Source organism: Capra hircus, chromosome 8 (genome assembly GCF_001704415.2).
Source record: "Capra hircus breed San Clemente chromosome 8, ASM170441v1, whole genome shotgun sequence".
NCBI lineage: Eukaryota > Metazoa > Chordata > Mammalia > Artiodactyla > Bovidae > Capra > Capra hircus.
Genome location: NC_030815.1, coordinates 97,079,044 through 97,106,186, shown reverse-complemented (window position 1 = coordinate 97,106,186; position 27,143 = coordinate 97,079,044).

Sequence of the window (27,143 nt, the reverse complement as noted above, 5' to 3'; positions counted from 1 at the left end):
AAAAAGCAGGCTGAGACCCCACAGAAAAGGCTGCTGCTGTCATCTCACGCTTGCCAAAGAGTTCAGAGTAAGGATTTGGTTGTCTTTCTAATGATGTTTTAATTACACAAGCTCTACGTCAATATATTCCCAATGCAAACAATCTGACATGACATGCAAAGCAGAATCCCCCTGGATATCCATCCACCATGCTCCCCAGAAGATCACTTTTCTAAATTAATTTTTTGGGAGCACAGCTGGTTTACAGGGCTTCCTGGATGACACTGCGATTAAGAATCCGCCTGCAATGCGGGTTTGATCCCTAGGTCAGGAAGATGCCTTGGAGGAGGGCATGGCCACCCATTCCATGGACAGAATCCCATGGACAGAGGAGCCTGATGGGCTGCCGTCCATGGGTTTCAGAGAGCTGGACATGACTGAAGCGACTGAGCGTGCAGGCATAGTTGATTTACAGTGTCATGTTATTTTCAAGTGTACAGCAAAGTGAGTCAGTTACACATAAACACGAATCTATTCTATTCTTTCTTAGATTCTTTTCCCACATAGATCATTGCAGAGTGTTGGGTAGAGTTCCCTGTGCTAGACATGTAGGTTCCCCACCTACACATGTAGGTCCTTATTAGTTATCTATTCCATGAGGGTCATGCTGATGTGCATGCTTCCCAGCCTTTGTCTATGAGCTTATAATTTTTTTATTTACTGGGTCTTCATTGCTGCATGGGCTGTTTCTCTAGTTGCGGTGAGACGGGGCTACTCTTCGTTGCAGTGAGGCATCTCACTGACATGGCTTCTCTTGTTGCAGCTTAAGGACTGGTGAGCACAGGCTCAATAGCAGTGGCTCAGAGGCTTAGTTGCTCTGCAGCATATGGGAATCTTCCCAGATCAAGGATTGAACTCAAGTCTTTTGCATTGGCAGGCCAATCCTTTACCACTGAGCCACCAGAAATCCCCCGTCTCTGAGTTTATACCCATATATGTTCATGGGGAAGTATGCAGCTGTGCGTGCAGTTTTGTATTCATGAAATCAACCTTACACACTATCCTGAATCTCACTATTGGCACTGATATCACTGTGCACACACACACACATACACGGCAGAGCCACCACATTCCTTGTAAACCACCGCATCTATCCCCACAGTCTGGGGGAGTGACAAAATTATCTGCTCCAATCCCCCCGTTAATGCACACATTAGACTGTTCCTAGTTTCCATTATTGAGCAATGTGCTAATGAACATCCTTTCACAAGCTTGTCACCAGGAAGCAAAGGAAATTGCATTTCACGTATAGTATTTTTTATTTCATATATTCTATTTCATATAAACAGATATATAAGGGTAAAACTTATTTTCAGTGCTGAGTGAGAAAAGTATGCACCTCAACCCACCCACCCCCTCCCCACACACACACACTCCTTGATTTAAAATCATTCTAGGCAAAGAAGTCGAAAGAATACCACCACCAGGAACTGTGGCTGCGTGAACCCAAGACAGCATGGAGAATCATAATAAGTCGTTTCCATCTCCGCTTGCGAGGGCTCTGTACATTTTGTGTCCCCTTAGTCATCATTTGGGTGAGTTCTACATATTTATGCTTGTTCTTTTTTTCATCTGTCCTCATAAATCAATCCCTGCAGTCTCCTAATGAAAGCCAGCTTTTCAAACGAAACCGTAGCCGGGTGTTTAACTAACTAAATATTGTTTTTCCCCCAGCACTGACAGAGAGGGGTGGGATGCGGCCTTGATAATTGTCCTCCCTTCCTCCAGCAACTCCAGGAAGCCACGTGCCGCCCCGGCCCTGACTGACGGGGCCCCAGGTGGGCGGCAGCCGTGGGTTTGGAGGGAGTGGCCGTTGGGAGGTTTTCCTTTGCTCGCTGGACTTCGCCCTCTGCATCCCTGGGGATCCCCAGGATGTCCGTAGGTCACCCTTCCCTGGGCTACCCTTAATAAAGGAAGAAAAAGTGTGAAGCTGCCCGGAGTGGCACCTAGCTGGCCACACACCCTCGAGGCAGCCTGCTCAGCTCTCCTTCCCCGGAGCCTGTCAACCTCCAGGCCCAGCTGTCACTGGAGAACGGAGGACGTCAGCACCTGCTGCTCGGCTTCCAGCAGCCTCCCACGGTGCCCTCAGGTGGCTACCCGTGTGGCCTAAAGGTAACAAGACTGACCCTGAACTTCATTTTGAACTGCCCTCAATCCTTCAACTGCCCTCACCATCTGCAGCGGGGCTTCTCAAAGTGTTGTCCCTGGAAACTTGTCAGAATTTGCAGATTCTCAGCCCCCACCTCAGAATAACTAGATCAGCCTCTCCGGGGGTGGGGCCCAGCCCTTAAGTGTTTGGAGGAGTCCTCCAGACAATGCTGATGAACACTCAGGTTTGAGAAGCACTGACCTGCATGGTGATTTCCAAGCTCCTAACTCAGACTCCCCAGCCCTCCATGCCCTGGCCCTGCCAGCATCCCCAGCCCCCATCTCTTACTACTTTCCAGACAGAACTCAATGTCGCACAGGACAAACACACCCAGGTGGGTCTCTTCATATCCCTGGGCTTGCTGTTCCTTCCACCTACCATGTTCTCACCCATCTGCCTCCACAAAGCAAATCCCAACACTCATTTTTTACATCCCAGTTCTGTGCTCTAGAAAGCCTTCCCTGACCTCTCCAAGAAGACAGGAAAACACCTAACATTTATAAGGTGCTCACTATACGCTGGGTACTGGTCCAGGAACTTGACTTTCATTTCTTTTTATTTTTTAGAACTTGACTTTCAAAAAAAGTTAAGTTTCTGGACTTCCCTGGTTGTCCACTGGTTAAGAATCCTCCCGCCAGTGCAGGGGACACAGGTTCAACCCCTGGTCTGGGAAGATCCTACATGCCATGGGGCAACTAAGCCTGAGAGAGGCAACTACTAAAGCCCAAGGCTAGAGCCTGTGCTTCGCGACAAGAAGCCAGTGCAGTGAGCAAGCCCCTGCTCGTCACAACTAGAGACCGCCTGTGAGCAGCAATGAAGACCCAGCACAGCCGGAAAAGAAAGAGTTAATCATCTCAACAAATCTACCAGGAAGATATGATTATGACTCCCATTTTACAGATGAAGAAACAGAGGCCCAGAAAGCTTAAATAATTGGCTCAAGTTAGTTAAGAGGTGAAATTGACATTTGAACCCCCAGCCTTGTGGCTTTGAACCTTTTGCTCTAGTGCCTCCTGTGATATACCCATCCTGGCAGTTTCAGTGGGTCACACTAGGCCCCCCAGAACACACCTGTCACCCTGCCTCAAAACAGCCCTTCAGGTGTGTGGAGAAAACTCTCAGGTCCCACCCAGAACTGCTCTTCCCCAGGCCAACACCCGCTGTTCCCTCCACTGGCCTCCACGTGACTTGGCTCTGTAATCACAGCCGCCAGTCGGATCGCACAGCTGGCTCCGGGACCGAGGAAGCTTCCACACTGTCCTCTCACTGGCTCCCTTTGATTTCTCCGATTTCCTGTTTCAAATCACAGGACCCAAGCCTTTGCATCAAGAATGATGACATGACATGCATGCTTTCTGAAAAATCTCATTTTCTAAAGGCATTTCCTATTGATTTCCTTCCTTATTGAGGTCCCTCCCAGCCTGACTTGTGTTTAAAAAGAAAAAAAAAAAGGAAGAAAGAGGGGAAAAAAAAAAAAAAGAAATCTATGTTTTTCCAAGCTCAGAACTGGCTGGCAGAGTTGCTGCCTAGGTCACCCTATGGATGAGCTGCTCAACCAGTGTTTCCCCAAACCACAGGCCTTGGAATCATCTATGCAAATCCAACTACCAAAACTCCCTCTAAAAATGCCTCCCTTCACCACCTGAGTGGGCTTTGTGGCAGTCATGTCTCTTGGGGAATTCTCTGGATTGAAAAATCAGCCTTGGAACTGAAAGGACCAATTCTCATCTTTCCTCCACTTAGGAAGCCTAGTTTTCTCATCTTAGGGACCCATTGCTGCATCTTTCAAACACCCCCATGTTTCATTTGAAGGGAGTCTCGGCTTTGGGGTCTGATAAGCCTGCACTTGAACAGCAGTTCCTTGTTATCTGGGCAACTTTGAAGACAGCATGCAACCTCTCTAATCCAGTTTTATCATCTGTAAAGTGGGGGTAAAGATAATGTTGTAATAGTGTCCTAAAGTGAAGTGAAGCAAAAGTTGCTCAGTTGTGTCTGACTGCAACCCCATGGACTAGCCCATGGAATTCTCCAGGCCAGCATACTGGAGTAGGTAGCCTTTCCCTTCTCCAGGGGATCTTCCCAACCCAGCGATCGAACCCAGGTCCCCCACATTGCAGGCAGATTATTTACCCACTGAGCTACAAGCGAAGCCCAATAATGTCCTGCGGCTGCTAAGTCACTTCAGTTGTGTCCAACTCTGTGCGACCCCATAGACTGAAGCCCACCAGGCTCCGCTGTCCCTGGGATTCTCCAGGCAAGAACATTGGAGTTGGTTGCCATTTCCTTCTCCAACGCATGGAAGTGAAAAGTGAAAGTGAAGTCGCTCAGTCATGTCCCACTCTTAGCGACCCCATGGACTGCAGCCTACCAGGCTCCTCTGTCCATGGGATTTTCCAGGCAAGAGTACTGGAGTGGGGTACCATTGCCTTCTCCGAATAATGTCCTAGGGCTGTGGTACACAGAAATGTACTCTCTCGCGGTTCTGGAGGCCAAGAGTCCAAAAGCAAGGCGTTAGCAGGCCTGCACTCCCTCTGAAGTCGCCCGGAGGAAGACCCTTGTTTGCTTCTTCCAGCTTCTGGTGATCCAGGTGTTCCCTGCTTTATAGCGGCATCACCCCAACCTCTGCCTCCATCTTCACTTCTCCTTCCCTTCTCTTCTGCCTGTATCCCACCTACCCACTCCCTGTCCTGGGAAGCTGGTCTCCTGAGCTGACTGCTTGCAGCTGGCCCAAGGCCAGTAACAGTCATATTAACAAACTGTATGCAGTCATGCTCCAGGAAGCCCTCTTAACATAGACAGACCCATTCAACTCACATCAACAGTCTGGTTGGTATTTCACGGCAGGTGCTTCATTTACCCCCACATTACAGATGGGTCCATGCAGGCTGGGAAAGGTTATATCACTTGTTAGGCCCACTTAGCTGGTGTTAGTGTGTTAGTCGCTTAGTTGTGTCTGCCCTCTTTGTGACCTCATGGACTGTAGCCCGCCAGGCTCCTCTGTCCATGGGATTTCCCAGGCAAGAATACTGGAGTGTGTTGCCATTTCCTCCTCCAGGGGATCTTCCCGACCCAGTGATCAAACCCAGGCCTCCTGCATGGCAGGCAGATTACCGTCTGAGCCACTCAGCTGGTCACTGGTACCAAGTGAAGCTCTCAAATTTCCCTGAACTCTAATGTGTGAGCAAAGGGTGATGCTGAGGATGATGCCCGGCTCTGAGTCGTCTGGAGGTGCCAAGAATGCAGGGAGATGACTGCCCAAGAGACACCATCACTGCCAAAGGTCAATATCAGCTTCTGCCTTTGCTGCTTGCCAGAACTTCAGTGTAGACAGTGCAACCATTCGCCCAGGCTGCATTAAGGCACCAGGCCACCTGAACCTTCCATTCATATCTGAATAACTTCATAGCTGATGTTCTTGTTTCAGAGTCTTGCCATGGTCTAAGGAGTCAGGTGGGAAATAATCTCAAAACCACGAGTGCCTGGCCTAGTATCAGTTCAGTTCAGTTCAGTTCAGTTGCTCAGTCGTGTCTGACTCTTTGCGACCCCATGAATCGCAGCACACCAGGCCTCCCTGTCCATCACCAACTCCCGGAGTTCACTCAGACTCACGCCCATCAAGTCAGTGATGCCATCCAGCCCTCTCATCCTCTGTCGTCCCCTTCTCCTCCTGCCCCCAGTCCCTCCCAGCATAGGTGGCCTGATAAACTTTTGCAGGAGGAAAGGAAGAAGGAAGGCCTGCCTGGGTGGCAGGCCCAGTCCAGTTCAGATGCTCAGTCACAAGCTGTGTGGTATTAGGCATGTACCAAGCCCTCTCTGAGCCTCAACCTGGCAACATGTGGGCAGAGTAGGGTTAGGATAAGATGACTGCTCAGCCTTTCAATCTCATCCATTCTAGGAATCCCAGATTCTAACTCCTCTGTACCATCCAGCTTGTCTGAAGAAGATAAATGAACATGAAATAAAGCTGAGTCACGGAGTCCCAAACCTCTTGGTTTCTTCTGCTTTCTAAGCTGAGTTTTGTTGCTTTGGGCTTCCCAGGTGACTCAGTGGTAAAGAATCTGCCTGCCAAGCAGGAGACATGGGTTCTATCCCTGGGTCAGGAAGATTCCCCCAGGGAAAGAAATGGCAACCCACTCCAGTATTCTTGCCTGGGAAATCCCATGGACAGAGGAGCCTGGCGGGCTACAGTCCATGGGGTTGCAAAGTGTCAGACTTGACTAAGCGACTAAACAACAACAACAGTATGTTGCTTCCCATATCGATAAGATGGAAGTAAGGATGTATATTTCCTACTTAGGTTTCCCTGCTTAGCTGCGTGATCTTGATCAAATTATCTAACCTCTTCAAGCCTCAGTTTCCTCATCTACACAAGGAAAAATAGCAATATCTATGTTATTGGGTTCAGCTTCCCAGGTAGATGAGCGGTAAAGAATCCAGAAGATTTGAGATGCAGAAGATTCGGGAGATGCAAGTTTAATCCCTGGGCCAGGAAGATCCCCTAGAGGAGGAAATGGCAACCCATTCCAGTATTCTTTCCAGGATAATCCCATGGACAGAGGAGCCTGGCAGGAGGGTTACTGTCCATGGGGTCACAGAGAATCAGACACAACTGAACGACTGAGCATGCACACGTTATCCTGTTACTACTGCTGCTGCTGCTGCTAAGTCGCTTCTGTCATGTTCGACTCTGCGCGACCCCATAGACGGAAGCCCACCAGGCTCCCCCGTCCCCAGGATTTTCCAGGCAAGAACACCGGAGCAGGTTGCCATTTCCTTCTCCAATGCAGGAAAGTGAAAAGTGAAAGTGAAGTCGCTCAGTCGTGTCCGACTCTTAGCGACCCCATGGACTGCAGCCTACCAGGCTCCTCCATCCATGGGATTTTCCAGGCAAGAGTTACTGTGAGTGTTACATATTCAGAGTCATTGATACAGCGTCAGGTACATGGGAAACACCCAAACAATATCATATCACCCAGGCCACATAGATTGCAACTCAAATGTAGTTTAGCCACCAAATCTTTCTGCAGACCATGTTGCTCGATTTGATCCCCTTCCTCAGTCTCTAAAGCTGGCCTGGGAGCATCCCTCCTGCTACCTTCCTGGGCCTCCCAGGTTGCGGCTGAGGCCAGGAAGAGTCTCGAGGAGCTCGAAGCCCAGAGAAGGAGGTGGAGAGGGAGGGCCTGCACGAACCAACTGCCACAAGGGGACATGCCAGCAAGTTCCTTCTAGAAGTGGCTTTGGGCATTAACCTCCATAATGAGGTAATCGCTAGATCACTTGTGTGTGCATCCATGGATGCATGTGTGTGTGCGTGTGTGCATGTGTGTGTTGTGTGGAATTTGTGGGGAGCTGCGTGTCCAAGTTGACCCGAGCCTGGTGCTTCCTCTTCTGGGCTACATAACCTCTGCTAGTCACTTCCTCTCCCACAGCCTCAACCATCCTCTCATAAGCAGGGAGGGAAACGTTAGGATGATTCAGCGATATAAAGGGAAAGGGAGCTTAGAGTTCAATGAATAACTGCTTTCTCTCCTTAAATCAGGGCAGACTGAGAGTCTTGCAGACTGGGGCTGTGGCGGGGGGTGCGGGGTAGGCGGGGGGCATGTCCCAGGCCCCAGAGCACCCCCACAATCCTATCAGCTAGGCTGATTTCCCTAGAGGGTAGGCTTGCTGGTTCATTCATTCTCTTATTCATTCAACAGTTACAATCCCTCCTTGAGTTGGAGGCTCTACATACAGCTGTGATTCACAGACAAACAAGACCTGACTCTCCCTGGAGGAGCCCACTGGCCAGTGGGGAGACGGGCCCATCCATAGATCATGGTTTGGCATCCAGTGACAACCGCAACGGAATCTGAGCGGAGGGCAAAGCACGCAGGAGGGAGAGGCTGGCTCTGGTGGTTGGGGGGGCAATAGGAAAGCCTTTGGAGAAGAGGAAGCCTTGCATCTGGGCCTCCAGGTTGGGGGAGCTCACACAGCAGTGGAGGGGAGGAGAGGATATTCCCAGCAGAGGGGCAGCTCTAACCGCGTGGCAGGGGTGTCAGTTGAGCAATGGGGACTATTAGTGAGCAAGTGAGGTGAGTTGGGTGAGGAGCAAAAGGGGCCACATGGCCCTTGCCAAGGAATCTGGACAAAGAAAACCAGAGGCATAGAAGGTCTGACTTTGTCCACAGTGCGGTCTACAGGCCTACAGATCAGCATCACCAGGAGCTAGTTAGAAATGCACCTCCTTCAATCCTCATGTCGTATACCTGAAACTTACACAGTGCTGCCTGTCAACTATATCAATATAATCAGGAAGAAAAAAAGTAATTTTTTTAAAGGAAAAAGAATTACAGATCTCCAGGCCCCACCCTGCACGGACTGAATCAGGAGCTACGGGGGGTAGTACCAAGGCATCTGGATTTTACCAAGGCCTCCAGGTGATCCTGAGGCAAGTGTAGCCTGAGAACACTAACATCGAACGTAATAAAGATCTGCCTCTCTTCACAGAGCCTCTACTTCGTGGTAGACACTGGGCTAAGTCCTTTATGCACTTATCTGATTTAATCCTTGCAACAAGCCTATAAGATGGGTCTATCATTATCCCCATTTTATAGGAGGTAAAACTGAGGCTCACAGAAGTAACTTGCTTGAGGTTGTAAAGCCACTGAGTAGCAAATCTGGGATTTTTAACTCAAACTGTGAGATTCTTAGGCACACCCAGAGAAAAGTGGTCCACCTTAGGAGTTTCTGATACTAGGAGGTGAGAAGAAGCATCAGAGAACATGAGATTTTCTGGGGCTAAACAACAGGATCCATTGACCTTGATAGATATGGGAAGAGAGCAAGAATAGACAAGGAAGACCCTCAGCTCCCTAGGCTGAGAAATTGAGGGAGTGGAGATACAGGGGCATCAGGGAAGAGATGAGGCTTCCCACTGATCGTGCAGAGCATAAACATGAACGTGAACGTGAAGTCGCTCAGTCGTGTCCGACTCTTCGCGACCCCATGGACTGTAGCCTACCAGGCTCCTCTGTCCATGGGATTTTCCAGGCAAGAGTACTGGAGTGGATTGCCATTTCCTTCTCCAAAGGATCTTCCCAACCCAGGGATCGAACCCGGCTCAACATCAAAGATGCAAAATGTTCCCATGAAAACTGGAAAACAGGGGTGTTATCTGCCTCTTGGTGGGTGGTATCACCATAGGTATATTGGATCAGACTGAAAAGAATACTCGGCTCAAATTACTACAATATAGGGGTGTCAAATTTTAGGGGGGCTAAGTCACCCCAAGATTTATGAGTGTATAGGGAAAGGTTAGGGACATTGTTCCCACCATGAGCAGCAGTGAGGGGACCCCCCCAAGTCTTTGAGATTCATCCAGTTCCCCAAGGACATAAGGACCTTGATGTGACCTTTCCCTGGGTCTCGAAAAGAGAGGGTGAAAAGCCTGCACTGCCAGTGACAGAGCAATTAACACGGCAGATTCTAAAGCTTCTGAAATGCGAGGACCCAGGTGCTAAATTCATCTGTTCTAAAGATGAGAAAACAGAAAACCCTCTTTTGGTTCCTATTTGGGTAAAGCTGGACATAAATCATTCTTTGAAAAGGTGTCGTGGGTGCCTTTGGTCGGAGGGGCTCAGGCCCTTTCCAAACAGTGCCTCATTAATCCTAGCAAACACCAGGAGAGAAAGTCCGACAGGCGGCACCTTTTGTGTAACTGAACAGATGAGAGCTGGCCTCCAACTTAAAGACCCGGCCAGGTTCCAGGTGGACCTGGAACAAGACCTTGCTCAATGATGTTATGTTAGTTTAGCTACCCTGCCCTGTGGGGCTGGGGGAGGGAGGAGCTGTCAAGGAGTGAATGTATGTGGTGTGTGTGTGCGCGTGTGTGTGCTCTCTGTGTGATTTTAGCCTTCTTGATTATCTCAGTCCAGGGAAAGTAGCGAGGCCACCGCAGCTGAAGGCTGGGTGACTTACTGGGTGACTTACTGGGTGACTTACTGGGAAGTTCATATTCTCTTTTGAAAATCCCGGATTTTTACAAAAATATATATATACATATATAATCCCATTTTCTTGGGGAGCTTGTCCTTGATAAATACCTCTTGTTTATTTTTAGCCCTTCCACATGTGTGGGCTTTATGGCAACGTGTGGTTCTAACCCCCAAAAAGGGGGGGAGAAGGAGACAGGGAAAGAGAGTGAGGGGAAGAGAAAAGTGCAAACCCCAGCAACAGACACCCAAGGGGAGAATTTGCCTCCGCGGGGTCCGTGTGGGGACTGAGTACGGTTTGTTGCTTCAAAGTCAGAAAAAGATCTAAAAGTACCAGGTGTCCTAGAAACGGAAAACATTTGATGTGATCTGTCCTTTTCTTTTAAATGCAGAAGGGAAAGGAAATAAAAGAGAAAGCGAATGCAAATAAAGAGAAAGGGAGAAACAGACAGCGAGAAGGAAGGAAAAAAAAAACAAAGAAAAAGAGAGAAAGAAAGAGAAAAAAGGAGAGAGGAAAAGGCCGGCAGAGAGGCGATGGCGAGCGAGCGCCAGCCGCGCGGCGATCCAGCGCTCCCTACCCGGGATCGCCGAGCGCTTTCCGCCGCGGCCGCGGGCTCGGAGCTTTTAAGGGTTTCTAATCCTGGAAGGCTGTCTGACATCACCCCGTTTCTTGTCGGCTGATGTTTCGTACAAGCCTCTCATTTCCTCAGTGTTTTCAGAGCACCAATTACTGCAACAATCTCGTGTTTATGTTTGCTCTCTCTCCTGCCTCGCTGGCCCTCCGCCTGGAGCCTCTGCTGCTCTCCGACGCGGGGAGCCCAAGGGGGCTGGGGGGCGGGGGCGGGTGAGGGGGGAGACCTGGATCGGGCATTGCAGAAAAAGGGAGGGGTCCCCCTTAATTTTTTTTCATTGACTTCAGCACCATGTGATCAGGAAGTCTGGCCTCCCTCCATTTCCCCTCCCGACTAAAGGGAAACATTGTGTAGCAGCCGCCGCGGCCACTGGTGGGATGGCCTTCGCCGCCTGACGTAGGGAGATAAAAATAACCGGCATATTTAAGGCAGGAGCAGGAATCCCGGCGCTCACACGCGGCCTGGTCAGTTCCCGAGGCCGGCCGGGCGCAGGGCCTGCGGGGAGGTCCGCGCGCGCTCCTCGCGCAGGGGAGCCGCCGCGAGTGCCATCGCTGGTGACCTGGGGGCCCGGGCCCATCACCCGGGCCCGCCGAGCCTCGCAGGGTCCCCGAGAGAGGCCGGCAAGGCGGGCTGGTCGCCGGCAGCCTGGCTTGGGCCGCTGGCCTGGCTTCCTGGAGATGGGAAGATGCTGTGGCAGAGGGAGGGTGACGCGGAGCCTGACGCTGAGCCGGAAGGCACAGACTGAGCTGCCACTAAAACAGCCTGCCAGTCATACACACCATGGTCCACACACCCGCAAGTCCCCCTCTGCAGTCTCTTAAAGGCTGAACTGCTTGTTGCAAAGCAGGACTGGAAACAAACAAGAACCAGCTCAGCAAAGAAAATGGGGCGGATCCTTGCAGAGTTAGCTATTTCAGAGGAAAATACAGACTTCCCAGGAGAGTGCGACCTAGCCACCCACCCACCTAAGGCCCCTACAGGTTTCCTCAGAACTCCTCACCACTGCCCTCCTTCTGACCTGTCCAGGGACCTAGAAGATTGAGGAAGTGTCGCTACCCCCAGATAAGTCCACATCCTGGGTCTCCCCAGGACAAGCCACGGGGAACAGGACTCTACCCTGTATGGCACCTACCACAAAAGACCCCGTATGGGAGGTTCCATTATCCCTATTTTAAATGAAAGGAAACTGAGGCTCCGAAGTGAAATGATTGTGCATGTCCCCTTCGTGGGGAACACTCCCCGCCACCTCAGTCACCTCCCTCAACTGCATGTATATGGCCACATCGATGTATCATGCTGGAAACCACCTTCCATCTGTTCCTCCTAATCCCTAAAGAAATTAATACCAAGCAAAACCGTGTTAGTGGGCTTTCCACTGACCTGTGAAATCAGTTTTGTCCTTGCGCTGGGCCACAAACAAATTTTTATTTCTAATTAATAATGGGAAATCTCTCAGCCTTCTGATGTCTAAAGGAGCAAGATATTTCAAAATTTCTGGCAGCTTTTCACCTAACTAAAGATTCTGAAGAAAAATGAAATGATACCCTTATTATTATTTTTTTTTTTAATTTTGGCATTACAGAGATAACAAGTAGCTATTTTCTGGAAGAGGCAAGCAAGTTTCATTTAGGGGACTTGAGGAATTTGGCCACCCATGGGGATAGAAACCCCACCGTCTGCGTGGTCATTGCCAGACTGAATGCCCAGCACACTGCCTGACAAAGTATTCAACCAGAATCCTTGGGCCAAGTGAAAACTGGGTTGTGCAGAAGTGAGGGGAAGCTCCCAGAGACATGCTCGGGTCATATGTGTTGGTCTTACTTGTGCGACTGTAGAAGCGTGACCACATTTTTTGTAGTAAACCTAGGAGGAAGACAGGGTTATTTATCCTTGCTTGGCTATAGAGAAACTGTAGCACAGAGAGAAATTACCCAAAGAAACACTGTTAGAAAGCAGTAGTGCTGAAATTCGAACCTAAGGAATCTGACTGCAGAAGCCAGGCCCTTAACCACTAGGCTAAAGCCAAAGAGGTGCCATGAGACGTCAGAGAAAGGGGCCACCAGTTACTAAATAACCCTCTGGCTCAAGTTCCATGCTTGCTCCTGGGTTTATGGGGCTCATACCACATGTTCCAGGCCCTCAGACAGGTGAGTCCGGAAGCAGGGCAGGACCATAGGTTCTGTGTAGACAGTCCTACTTCTCATTGTCTTTTCATTTCCAACCTCAACTCTCACAAATGCCTGTTCAACTGTCCCTCCTGAGAGAAGCCTTCTTGGGCCACTGCCAATGCAGCTAGTCAACTTCCCTTCCCATCCTCCACTGGACATTGCTGATGACTGCATTAAATTACCTGTCACCTGTCACAGCTCCTCGCTCACTGGCCAGCTTTCCCACTGGTTGGAGAGCACTGGGAGAACAGAATTAAGGTCTGGTTCAGCTCTGTATTCAGACTTGTATCCCAACACAAGTCCAGGGCGTGGTGGCCACTCACTAAATGTTGGCTAACTAGTGCATGAGTATGCATTACGCCTCCACTAGTCTCGTAACAATACAGGCTGCCATCATCGCCACTCCCCATTTTCTCGACCTCAGCACCCCTCTCTGTTGCACCACGGAATTTGTCACAGTTTGTAGTTCAGTCTGTCTCCTTCCCCTCCCCCGAGTAATCCATACATTCAGGAGCCACTTCTGTTTTCCCACCATAGTACTCCCTACATCTATTAAGAGGCCACACACATTGCGGGCACTCAGTAAACACTTGTGAATAAGTGACTGAACCTGCACTCTTTACAGCGATCCTTACCTTTCCATGTATAATAAGTTTATTCCAGCGTCAATCATAATTGAGCAAAGCCACTTGAAATAATGTCACTGCCCAGATTGTATTCATAAAGTAAGTGCTTTTTGTTCAGTGACCACTTCAAATCCAAGTCTCATCCATATTGATGATAAGACTTAAAAGGGGGGGTTATTGAATGAGGTCCTTCTTCTCACACAATGTGGGCTCCAGTGACCACTATAGTTGGAACTACACACAGACTCCTTTTATGCCCCTCTGTTTTCATTAGCTCGGGTAACTTGCCAGAGAGTGATCCTTTTGGGCTGAAATTTTCCATGCTGGGTCTTGGCAAAAGGTGACTTTTGGGGGAAAGTTTGAATAAAATCCCTTCAGCCATTTTTTAGTTTGATGAGGATTTTTTTTTTAATGACATTTTTTTCTTGCTTTTAATTGGAGACATTTTTAGGACACAGGAAACTCCAAACCAGTTGAACTTTGAAAACTTGAAACTCATGTCTAAGCCCATCTAAGGAAACTGTGGGGTGATTTGGGATTCAAAAAGAAATTTTTTTAATAAAAAAAAACTAAGAAGTAATTGAAAAATCTCTTTACAGCCTTAGCAATCAAGACATTTTTTCCCGCTTGGGCTACATAAGTCTTTCTGTGATTCTAGCAAATTGTAAAAGCTCAGAGCTGTTCAGAAGGGATCATAAAACTTGGATTTCAGTTCCTCTGCCATGACAGATGATATTAGGCCCCTTTTCTCTTTTGTCTCAAGAAGCTTCTCATAGTGTCATACCAGGAATATAGGATTTAAACTGTAGTCTCAGAAAACAAAAAAAACTGAAGTTCCTGGAATGAAAGGACCACTCCTTTGAAGCCAAATCTACAACTTGCTTTCCAAAGCTTTCTTAGACAAATGCTAACCAAAATATTCTATCTTACATTGGACTTTCTCACTACTCACGTCAGTATCAGATTCTTGCTTTCTTATTCACTGGAAACTACCTTAGGCTAGCCATATGCTAGTTCTTACCACAGAATTACTTTCAAAGAACAGCAGTAGGCTGGAAAATCAGGAAGATCTGTGTTTGACTCTCTGCTCTGATATTTACCAAGCAAATACCTTAACCTCTTGAAAACTGAGCTTGCTCGATTGTTGAACAGGGATAATATTTACTCAGTAGTTATCATAGGGATTAATTTAGGTCCAGTGCACCCCATAGTGCATAGTACGTAATATATGCTCAATAAAAGGCACTCTTTCTGCCCCTCCCCCATCAGCTGTTGATTCACATTTATCTTGTCATTATATCACCTAGTTGGCATCTCGTGTCTCTGGTTCTCAGTTCATCCTGGTGTCTAGTACAACCTGAGGCACATGGTCGTTGCTTAGCAGAGACGTTGTTGTTGTTCAGTCATTCAGTCGTGTCCTACTGTTTGCAACCCCATAGACTGCAGCACACTAGGCTTCCCTGTCTTTCGCCATCTCCCGTGACCTGCTCAAACTCATATCCATCGAGTCGGTGATGCCATCCAACCATCTCATCCTCTGTTGTCCCCTTTGCCTCCTGCCTTCAATCTTTCCCAGCATCAGAGTCTATTCTAATGAGTTGGCTCTTAGTGGTCAAAGTATTGGAGCTTCAGCATCAGTCCTTCCAATGGATAGTCAGGACTGATTTCCTTTCAGATTGACTGGTTTGATCTCCTTGCTGTCCAAGCGACTCTCAAGAATCTTCTCCAACACTACAGTTCAAAAGCATCAATTCTTCAGCAGAGACACACAGGACAAAATCAGTGAAGTGCTGGCTGTTTCCATCAATGCTGTGTATTTCCAACAACACAGGCAAATGCTCTGTCTTTACCTGTTTCCTTGTCTTTCTCTCTTACCAGAAGGATCTCGTCCACCTTTGTAAACCCAGGATGTAGCTGGGTAAGTGGCTGAGTGGATAAACACACCAGTCAAGGCCTCTTGTTCCTTTACAGGATCTGTATCCTGAATCTTGGCCTCCATTTTCAAGTAATTTTATTTTAGCTCAGGTATTGCCAGACAGCCCGGATTTGTTGGGCCTGCTCACTGACCTTGGTTGTGTATTCCGAATCAGCCGCATCTCAAATGATCCTCTCTCCTTGCAGTTTGATTTAGCAGAGAGCAGGCAGGGAACCTTCCACTGAAGTACTTTGTTGGGGCTAAAACTGCCCCTGTTTGAATTTCCCTACTCCACAGACATAAAACCGCTTCAAAAGAGGAAAGCACTGTAGGAACTCAAAAGAAAAAAGGAGGGGGACTTGCCTGGTGGCCCAGTGGTTAAGAGTGCACGTGCCAGTGCAGGGTCCGCAGGTGTGATCCCTGGTGTGAGAACTAAGATCCCACATGCCCCGGGGCAGCTAAGCCCACGTGCCACAACCACTGAGCCCGCGCAGCCTAGAGCCTGTGCTCCGTCACAGGAGAAGCCACCTGGAGAGGAGTCCGTGTGACACAACGAAGGCCCAGCACAGACATAAATAAATACATAAGTTTAAAAGGAAGAAGGAGAGAAAGAGGAGGGGAAGGGGGGAGGGCCCAGCTTAAGTCAGCACACCTCCACCACCACCCCAAATAATGTCTATCTGATCATTTGTTTATTTTTTTCTGCAAGATTGGGTGGCCTTCTTGCCTCTTCTTTAATAGTTAATTTTTTTTTAAATTAAAGATAATTGCATTCCAACCCTGTGCCATTTCTTTCGGCACATATTGTATTTCATCCTCATCTCATTTTATAGGTGGGAAGTAAGCTCAGAGAGTTTAGGAAACTTGCCTCCAGTCAGACATCAAGATGCCCTGGTGCATTATAAAAGCCTCTCTGCTTTACAAGGTTTCTCCAGTATTATCCACCACTTCACGTCCTTCCCTTGTAACACCCAACCCTACACATGTGCTCGCACACACGTGCACATACTCAGTTAATTGTGTTTCATAGAGTCGAAGAAGCCTTGAAACCAACAGGGGAGAAGAGTCCCATTATGCAAAGTGAAAGTGAAATCACTCAGTCGTGTCCGACCCTTTGCGACCCCATGGACTGTAGCCTATCTGGCTCCTCCATCCATGGGATTTTCCAGGCAAGAGTGCTGGAGTGGATTGCCATTTCCTCCTCCAGGGGATCTTCCCGACCGAGGAATCGAACCCGATCTCCCGCATTGCAGGCAGACGCTTTACCGTCTGAGCCACCAGGGAAGCCCCATTATGCAAAGGATAACCCCAAATCCACTACAGGATTAACTTTGAGGGTGGAGGGGAATGCAATCAGAAAAGAGTGCATAGAAAGCTTCAGCTGTGGTTTGGTCCAGTTTTACCTCTTAAGCAGGGTGGTATTTATATGGGTGTTTCTTGTTGGATTCTATAAATGTTCATTTGTCTTAAATGTGTCACATTCTTAAATGTGTCACAATATGTTTTTTGAAGATTAAGCAGCATCGCCTGGTGCTTACTCCCAGTTCTGGCCATTCACACACACACACACACACACACACACACACGAGTCATACTTAGTACACACTCATCCACTGACAAGTACACTCAAGCACCTCAAACTCTACACGTAAACAGTCACATGTTCACCTACACATGTTCAGTCATAAGAACCCATACATTCAGGTAGACACACCCACACACATACAGAGCCTGCCACCACTACTCCACTCCCTGAGTCAGGCGCAACATGGTCCACACAGGGACCCTGAAACCTAGGGCACAGAAATGACACCAGCTGAGGGATGGGACCACGGGGCAGAGGGCAGGCTGAGGATGCACGAGGCTGCTTTCGGGGGCTGACTCAGCTGATGCTGCCGAGGCCGGTCCCCGGTCCCTGTTCCCACAGGGACCAGCGTGCAGTGTTCTCCCTCTGCAGCTCAGCTGGGAAGGGACAGAGTTAAAGAGCACGGGGAAGGCGCTGGTCTTTCGCAGTTCAGGGTGGGAAGCAGTGACTTGTGTGGGAAACAACCTCCTCGGAAACCATAGCAACACCCATTTGGCGGCTGGGATTGGACCCTGACCAGACGTTTATTAAGCAGCCTCATAAGCTGTGGTCTCCAGAAGAACAATACCGAACTGATCAAATGTTAATAGCTTCAATCTGTTCCTCCTCCCCGAACTCCCGCCCCTCCCCCCTCTCTCCTGTCTTTGCCTTTCTGCTTCTCTGGCCTCAGCTGAAAACCACCTCTGCCGCTAGCCAGCCCAGAGCTCCAGTTCAAGGCCAGATCGTGAGGTGCAGGTGACTTAAGCAGGTCAACCAGGGAGAGACCCTGAGGGTCCAAAGAGGTGAGCCGGCCCCAGGAACATCTGATCTAGTCGTTCTCAAAGTGGCCGCCCTTGAGAATTACCTGGGAAACATGTTTCTGAAAAAAGGCCATGTGTGGATGCCACCCTAGTCCAGTTAAATCTGAATCTCTAGGGGGTGGTCATTTGGATTTTGTAAAACCCTCTAGAGAATTCTCATGTGCAGTCAGGGTTCAGAGCCCCTGAACTGCTCTGACTGCGCCACCCCCTACAACACCGACTGTAGAGGTAGGAGCGGGGAGCCCAGAGAGAGAGAGGGACTGGCCCAAGGCCCCAGGGCTGGGGAGACACCCCTGAGAATGGAGCCCAGACATCCACAGCCAGCTTAGCTGTCTGTCCACTTGCCTGGGCTACAGCATTCCTTGTGAGTCTGAAAAATGTGTCTCTCCCCTTGACTCACCATGAATCCTGCTCTTTTCTGCCTGGAGCTGGAAAGTTGGGGGGTGTGGTGCGGTACAGGGAGGGGAGGGATAAAATATATCCAAGGAGGATGCAAGGAAATGTAGTTTTAACATAAATATGGGGTCCAGATATTCAAGGAATCCCAACAGCCACACTGATTGCTTTCCAGCGTCTGCCGCGGTCACACAGAATTTATTCAGCAAATGACCTTCACCCAGACACCCAAGTCCCGGGCCCGAACCCCAGGAGACAGCTTCAACTCACTTAGTTCTGTCACTGCCACCTGCACTTGGCCTCCAAGCCAGGAAGAGTTGACCTTGTAAGGCTACAGCCCGCACAGTCCAATTCCCTGGCTGATGCGCCAGTCCATGCCACCTCCAAAGCCCAAAGGCTTCCTAAGCAGTCTCCCTAAATAGGTGTATGTTCTCCAAGCCATCTTCACAGAGCCTTTTAAGTCCTGGAAGATGCTCTGTGTTTAGCCTTTGGGTTTCAGAAGAGTGACCAACCATCCCAGTCCCGTTATACCCAGGACCGAGGGGTTTCCCAGGATACAGGATTTGCAGGGCTAAGATCTGGGGGATGATGAAGAGGGGTGGCTGAGGATGGTTTCCCAGGTCTCTGTCCTGCACTGCCCGTGTGTTTTGGAGCCACAACTTGGAGGGACTGGGATAGGAGGGAGGGTAACAAATTCAGTTGTTGAGCTTGGGAAATTAGGGCAGTATTCAAGTGGAGTTGTTGATAGCTAGGTTCCTGGTTCTACAGTCTGAAGCTAGAGGTCTTCACAGAAAGATGGAGATTTGGGAGCTATCAGCATAGAAATCGCCACTGTATTATGGGAGTGGATAAGGTGCCCAAGGATCAAATTAAAGACAGCTCACAGGAGAACTTGCATTCCAGCCTTGGGGAGTTCCAGTGTTTAAAAATCTGATAGGCATGAGTGAAAGCCACCAGGAGGCTGAGGAAGGGCAGCCACCATGGCAGGAGGAAAACCAAGAGCTTGTGATGTCTCAAAGCCTGAGAAGTACAGGAGTCCAAAAGGACAGAGCGGTCCATCGTGTCCACTGCTGCAGGAAAAGTCAAACCAAATGGCAGGGAAATGCCTACTGACTCAGGAACATGGAGGAAATGATGACCTTCTCAGAAGTGTTGCAATGAGGGTAGAAGCATCAATAGATCAGGCGTGAGTGTAGGGAAGGGAATGGAGGCGGTAGACATAGCATAGGAAACCGATGTGGGGAATTGGCTGGCAAGGAAATTGATGGTGCAGGAGCTGGAGAGAGACATGAGGTGGACGGAGAGTTTGCTCTAAGATGAGTGATCTGATTGTGGCTAAACACTGATGGAGAGGATGCAAGAGAAAGGCTGTCACCACGCCTCGCCTCCGGCTGCACCTGCCCCACCAAGGACTCCTTGCTGCCGGTCTTTGCGGTAATTTTCTGTTGTCCATATCAAAGGGTGACCCCAAGGGGCCTTCCCTGCTCTGTGTTTACGCAGCCGAGTGTGCACACCTCCACCTCTGCACTCAAAGCCAGGTGGTTTCCATGTCGTTGGTTCTCCAAAGACAAGACGCTCGTCTCAATTCTTAGCCCACAGCATTGGCTGCCTAGAGGATGTGCTCAGGAAACATTTGTGGAATGAATAAACGAACAAGCCCTGTTAGGAATGAATAATGATGAACTTCAGGGCGCACATGGGTGACCCTGAGGACAGTCTGGACTGGCACACGGAGGGGTCTCTGTTCTCCAAGAAGTGCAGCCTTGAGAGAATCCAGTTCCCAAGGTCCCCGTTAGGAGCGGGGAGGCTGGGTGGAGTGGACCCCTCTCTGGGCCTGCCTTCCTCCCTTCCATTGTTCCTGACAGCTGCACGTGGAAAGTACAACATCCACCAGGGCCCATGTGTTCCCCCTCCTCCCCGCTCTCAGCAGGAAGGGAACAGATGGGCGTAATTTATGCCCAAGCCCTTCCCTTGGAGCCCTGGCACTGGGAAGAGGGGTTGCAGGGGCCAAGATCCACCCAGGTTCCACAAACTTCTCTCAGAACCTAGACAAGAGGACCGCAGCGGGGGCCAGATGGGGTGGGGTGCAGGAGAGGGCAGGCAGCGGAGGAGGAGGGGAGAAAGAAAGGGGACCTTCATTGTGTGTGACCTTGGCATTCCCACGCAGGAGCCACCCGGGTGCACGTGTCACCTTGGAACAATTCTGCAACAAATGGACTCTTGCACCTGCTTCAAAAGTGAGGAAACTGAGGCTCAGAGAGGCACAGGAAGGGTGTCAGGTTCACCCAGCTGGAAACTGGCTGCATTGCCAGGATTCCAAAAAGGTCTGTCAGTTTGCAAAAACTGTCCTTGCCACCAGATGCCATGTCTTCAGGCCTCCCTTCACCTTCCCTCTCGTGGGCCATCTGGGTGACAGGCGAAAGGGACCTGGAGACAGAGGCTCCTGTACTGAGGGGATAAGAGACACTGTAGAAATCACATAGACGAGCAGAAGCCCAGGCTGGAAAGATGAAGGGGCACCTAGAGGGTCAAGTAGCGAGCCCTCTTGGGATGGGCATTCCTTTGGCTGGCCTTTGAGGTCAGTCCACTGCGGGGGGCTGTCCTGCAGCCAACCCTCATGGCTAGGTTGGGATAGAGGTGAGAGTCTGAGGGTTTTTGAGCTCTGAATCCCCAAAACATACCTCCCAAGCCCCCCTTGCCTCCTCACTCAATTCCACCTGAGTCGTCTGCCATAGAACCCACAAATGTGGGAGTCAGTAAACATGGGTTCATATCCCACATACCAGCCATGTGCCTGGGGACAAACACGTCACCTCCGTGATTCTCAGTTTCTTTTCTCATAGAATGCACTTGTGAGAAGGAGACGACGGCAGAACCCAACCTCCAATTAGTCCATTTGGCTATTTTGGTGTTATTTGATTCCTTTTGCTCCTATTGTATCAGTGGTTACTTGTTAAAAAATGAGAGACTGTCCCTCAAAGTACAAATTTCCAACCTCTTGAACAAATCAGAATGCCTGCAACTTGGGCCTGCATGGCCCATGGCCACAATTTAGAGGGACAGGCACACCTGAGTTTTCCACTGTGCCCACCATCCCATCTCATGTGCCAGTGGGATGGGGCATTTGCTACCCTTGCCATCAAAACCATTTGCCAGAGCTCTGAAACTCTTAGCACCTGGATGGCAGAGTGTCCCGTCAATTATAGTTCATCCGTATCCCCTGGAGCCCAGCACAAGGCCAGCAGACCGCTCAGGCATTCGTTTGCTTAACAAATACCTATGTGTTGAGTTCCTGCTCTGTGCCAGCACCTCATGCAGCGCTGGACCTTGAGCAATACATAAGCCAGATACGAGTCGCATCTCACAAGGATCCATAAGACCAGCTCTGTCATCATCTCCTCCACACAGATGAGAGAGGGAAACTGAGGCACCAAGAAAGGTAGAAACTCACACAAGATTTCATGAAAAAAAAGAGGCAGAGGGAGGATTCAAACTCGGTTCAGCTGATTCAGTGTTCTGAACCAGGTCTCTGCAAACTACAGCTTCTGAGCCAAATCTTGCACACCACCTGTTTTTTGTTGTTGTGGCATTTATTCTGGTTTATGTTTTGGCTGTGCTGGAAAGCCTTTGGGGTGTGGGGGCTTCCTCTAGTTGCGGTAAGTGGGGGTAACTCTTCCTTGCAGTGTGCAGGCTTCTCACTGCTGTGGCTTCCCTTTGTTGCAGAGCTCGAGCACACACAGCTTCAGTAGTTGAGGCGCACGGCCTTAGTTGCCCCACAGCATGAGAAGTCTTCCGGGACCAGGGATCTAACCCATGTCCCCTGCATTGGCGGAAGGATTCTTATCCACTGGACCACCAGGGAAGTCCCCATCTGTTTTCATAAATAAAGTTTTGCTGGAGCACAACCAGGCCCTTTGGATTACTTTCTCTGTAGCTGCTTTCCCAGGATAATGGCAGAGTCGAGCAGGGTGATATGGCCCCTCAAAGTCTAAGATATTCCATTACTTTGTTCAGTCACTCAGTCATGTCTGACTCTTTGCAACTCCATGGACTGCAGCACTCCAGGCTTCCCTGTCCTTCACAGTCTCCCAGAGTTCACTATCTAGCCCTTCACAAAAGAAGTCTGAGCCACTATTCTAAGCATCCTGCCTTCATAAGAGGGTTGTTGTTCTCATAAAATTATACTGGGGATGGGAGTGGGGGTGTCAGATATTTTTTTTTAAATATATTTTAAAGGCACATGCTAAAGAACAAGCTCCTACTGTATAGCACAGGGAACTATATTCAAAATCCTGGGATAAACCCTAACACAAAAGAATAGACTAAAGAATGCAGATGTATGTACAACCGAGTCATTTGCTGCACGGCAGAAATTAGCATGACAGTGTAAATCAACTCTACTTGGATAAAAATAAGTAAGTAAATGGAAAGGTACGTGCTGTGGTTGAGCAGGGCTCGGCAGCGCCTATATCAAGTACCCAGGGAAGGCCTTTGAATAAAGGTCGTGGGGCTGGGATCTGAGTGACGGGGAGCCAGTCACACAGAGAAAGAGAAGAGCCTTGCAGGCAGGGATAAGAGCCAGGCAGAGGCTCCAGGGCCTGAACAAGTGTGGAAGGCTCCAGGAACACCAGGAAAGCTGGCACGCCAGAGCCCAGAGGGTGAGGAAGAGGGCACATGGGTAGAAAAGGGTCTGGCCCGAAGGACGTCCTAAAAGTGCGTGAACACGTGAGCTAAGCGGGGCCTGGAGGAGCCCAGAAAGCCCCATCTGACATGCTCTGGCTTTTGCTTCCAGATCCTCCCTTTAAACTGGCAGGACCTCCTCCCTGGGCTGTAAAATGAGTTCTCACTCTGAGCCGCCCTTCTGGGACTGGTGTGGGCCAGAGGCAATAAAGATATGACGGAAAAGCCCTCAGCAACCACGCAGGGCTGCCCTGAGACCCGACGGCTGCCCCTGCCCCTGACGTGTGTGCTGAAGCGTGCTGGGACACCCCCTGGACCCCCGAGAGCTGCAGACCGGGAGGCCCAGCCTTGTCCCTTCCCAGTCAGGCTGACTCGCAGTATAGCCTTGGCCGACCACCTCCCCTTGACCCCGCCCTCAGCTAAAGGGAAAGGTTTGTGAAAAAGAGAGAGGGCCACTGGAGGGGGCCAAAATGGGGGTGCCTTGTGAAGAAGGCTGAGCACCGAAGAATTGATGCTTTTGAACTGTGGTGTTGGAGAAGACTCTCGAGAGTCCCTTGGACTGCAAGGAGATCCAACCAGTCCATTCTGAAGGAGATCAGCCCTGGGATTTCTTTGGAAGGAATGATGCTGAAGCTGAAACTCCAGTACTTTGGCCACCTCATGCAAAGAGTTGACTCATTGGAAAAGACTCTGATGCTGGGCGGGATTGGGGGCAGGAGAAGGAGACGACAGAGGATGAGATGGCTGGATGGCATCACTTACTCGATGGACGTGAGTCTGAGTGAACTCCGGGAGTTGGTGATGGACAGCGAGGCCTGGCGTGCTGCGATTCATGGGGTCGCAAAGAGTCGGACATGACTGAGCGACTGAACTGAACTGAACTGAATAATATATGACCAGATTAAACCGAGATCTCTGCCATTTACCTAGCTCCCGGGGTTTGCTGGCAAAGGTACCGCTAAGCCCCCATTTCAATGACTGACTTGACAAGTCTATGAGTAGTTAAACACCGATGAATAACCTGAATGATGTCTGGTGAAAAGCCAGTTTGCCATTTCTTAGCTGTGTGACTTGTAGAAAAATCACATCCCGTAGTTAGAGCCTCAGTCTCCTCACCTGTCAAGTGGGAATACCACCTTCTTGAAAGAGTTGTTTGGAGGGTTAAGTGGAATTGGAGTGATTGTGTGAAGCACCTGGCGAATCTTTGGCTTCACTGTAGCTCTCCAAAATGTCAGCAACTATCCTTAGGCTCTTAGACCCCAGGATCTGGCAACACGCCTGGCACAGCTGGGTGGGGGGATCCTGAACAGTGCGAGACAGAGACGGGGCTTCTGAAGCCCCTGTGTGTCCGATAACTGCAGAATGGGTTGGCTGTCTGGGACACATGGATGAGAAAGTCCAGGGTAACAAATGGCCCTGTGACGTCGCCTCATTCATTCATTCACTCAGTAGTAACAATAAGAAAATTGTATTAAAGTATAGTTGATTTACAATGCTTACCTGGCAGGGGCGATATCGTGATTTGAAGGTGATTTTCCCAAAGCAAGGCTCATCGATTTCACTCAACAAAAATTGACAGAGTAGGCCCTATGTGCCGGACCCTGTAGGAAGACCGGGCATGCAGAAGAGGAAGAGAAGAGGTGTCAGGAAGCTATTAGACCTCCAAGCTGAAGAAGAATAAATGGCACGCAGTGGGCACACAAGTTGAAAGCAATGAGTCATGGCCATTCCCTATGTTTTCTGGGTGCTGATGTAGCTCAGAGTGGTCTTTCCTGCTCATGGGAAAATATCACATCAATCAAAAAGCAGGATAAGGGAAAGACTCAGCTTTTATCCTCCAGACAGGTCTAGATTCAAATGCCAGCTCCTCTGACATCCAACTCTGTGACCTGGGCAAGCCATTCACTCTCTGAACCTCTGATTCCTTAAGGAACTCAACTTTAAATAAGACCTTCTCTGGCCCAGAGGCTGGGAAGGGTGGAACAGGAGGAAGGGAAGCTTGCATTTGTGGATCTGACTCTAGTTATCTTCCACTCCCTTCTCCTCTCTCAATAACAGAACCCCTGATGCTGGCTGAGGACATGGATACCCAGAATAAATTTCAGCCTCTCTTGCTGCTATATTTGGCCAACTGACTAAGCTCTGATCAGTGGAATATAATTGGAAATGTTTTCTGCAGCCTCCAGGAAGTATGCTGTCCTAATCTCTATCTTTCTTCCTCCCTGCTTTCTGGAATGCAGATATAATGGCTGGAGCTACAGCTGGCATCTTGAATCAGGAGGTGGTCTTGAGAACAGCAACAAGACGAGGAGCCTAAGCCCCTGACAGTGTCACATGCTGAGGGCTTTGGAGGAAGGGCAATGTTTCAGACCCTCCAACTGAATCCAATTCTGACTAATGAATCACATTCAGGGGGTCGAGGCACCCGTGTTCTCATGAATAGTGAGCTCTCAAAGGGTAAGCGCTACTCTGTAGGTGGTGGTCTCCATTTCCTGCTGGCTGAGGATCCATCGGCCCTGGCACTGAAGTGCCTTCCATGAGCCCCTCCCTTGCTCCCAGTTCTCCTTCAGTGAGATCATAGGCCTCACAGGATGCCCTTCCCAGCTAACAATGGCTCTACTGCAGAGGTCAAGTGGTTGCAAGATTAAAAATACGGGCACATGTTTATAAATGCACCCAGATGAGAGTATTTCCAAAAGTGGGGTCCAAATTCCTACAGAGACCAAGGCCAGCTGGGTGATTCAGCACCAGCGGCCTACAAAGCACTTGTTCAGTGTGTACCAGGGAATGCCTTCTCCAGCCGAGGCACCGTACCAAGCCCTGCAGGCGGAGGGAAGGAGAGGCCCCATCCCCAAGAACCAGGAGCCAATGGCCAAATGAGGACCTAACATTCATCCCACTCAGTCACTCATTTATTCAGGGACTGTTTCTTGAGCACTTACTATGTACCAGGAAAGGGGCCAAGGAGAAAATAGACACAGAAGGGAATCAGGAATCCAGCATGGGGCTGCCCATTGAACATGAAAACATCCATCCTCACCATCTCTGTCCCACAGAAGCCACATGTGCCCCTACACTCCCTCATTTTTGAAGTTCAAATGAAAAGGGCCATGGGGCTTAACAAACAGACTTGAGTTTTTAGGAGCTGACCATGGCTAAGCAGGGGTCAGATGTGCTGGGAAAGGACCAGTGGTTTTCCACAAGGCCAGAGTCGATCTGCATCATGGATCAGCTGCTGCCTCTGGCGGTAAGACCCGCCCTCACCAGCCTCAATGTGCTCATCTGTAAAATGGGATGGTAAAGAGACAGCCTTGTCACTGGACACAACCAAGATGGAATCTGGGTTTAGCCACCACCCAGCCAGCTACGCTGTGTCACCCTGGTGGATTTGTTCAGTGTTTCTGCAGACTTTCCTGGCAGTCCAGTGGTTAGGCCTCTGAGCTGCCACTGCAGGAGTCACAGGTTTGATCCCTGGTTTGGGAACTAAAATCCCACAAGCTGTGAGGCATGATCAAAAAAAACAAAAACAAAAAAGTTAATGTTTCTATAAAATGGGAACAATATGCTACCCACCTCATTTGGTACTAAAAGGATAAACTGCTCTCTGTTTATGGGAAAAAATGAAGGATCAGGAGCAGCCAGGAATAGGGAGGGGGCGGGGGGGGGGGGGTGGGAAGAGTCGAAAGAGCTCCCATCCAGCATAAAGCTGTGTCCTACGTGTTATCTATTCATGTTTTAAATCTTTTTAAAAATTACTCTTGTAAAGTATGTGTCATACGCAAGCTCCTTCTCCTCTGGGTCTCAGTCTCCCCATTCAGAAAGTGAAGTGGCTAGCCTAGCAGGATTCTGCTGCCTGGCCTCTGTTCAGGAGAAGCCTCCTGGAACATTAAACTGTAGGGTTTTCTGGACTTTCCCCCTAGTGTAACTTCACAGCAGAGTTTTATATTTGCAGGGCATTTAACAGTCAGTCATCTCGAAGCAACGTCAGGTAAACATTTCAGCAGGAAGTAAAAGGAGGGGTGGGCAGGGGGCACGTGACCCAGCTGGGATGAGACAGGCATGGAGCACAGTGTGGCAAGCACGCTGGAGGCTGCATTCCAGCCCTGCTTGCCAGACCAGCCAATCCGAGGGCTCCCACTCTATCCAGAAGTCTCGTTAAGTCCATTTTATAAGTCTTTTT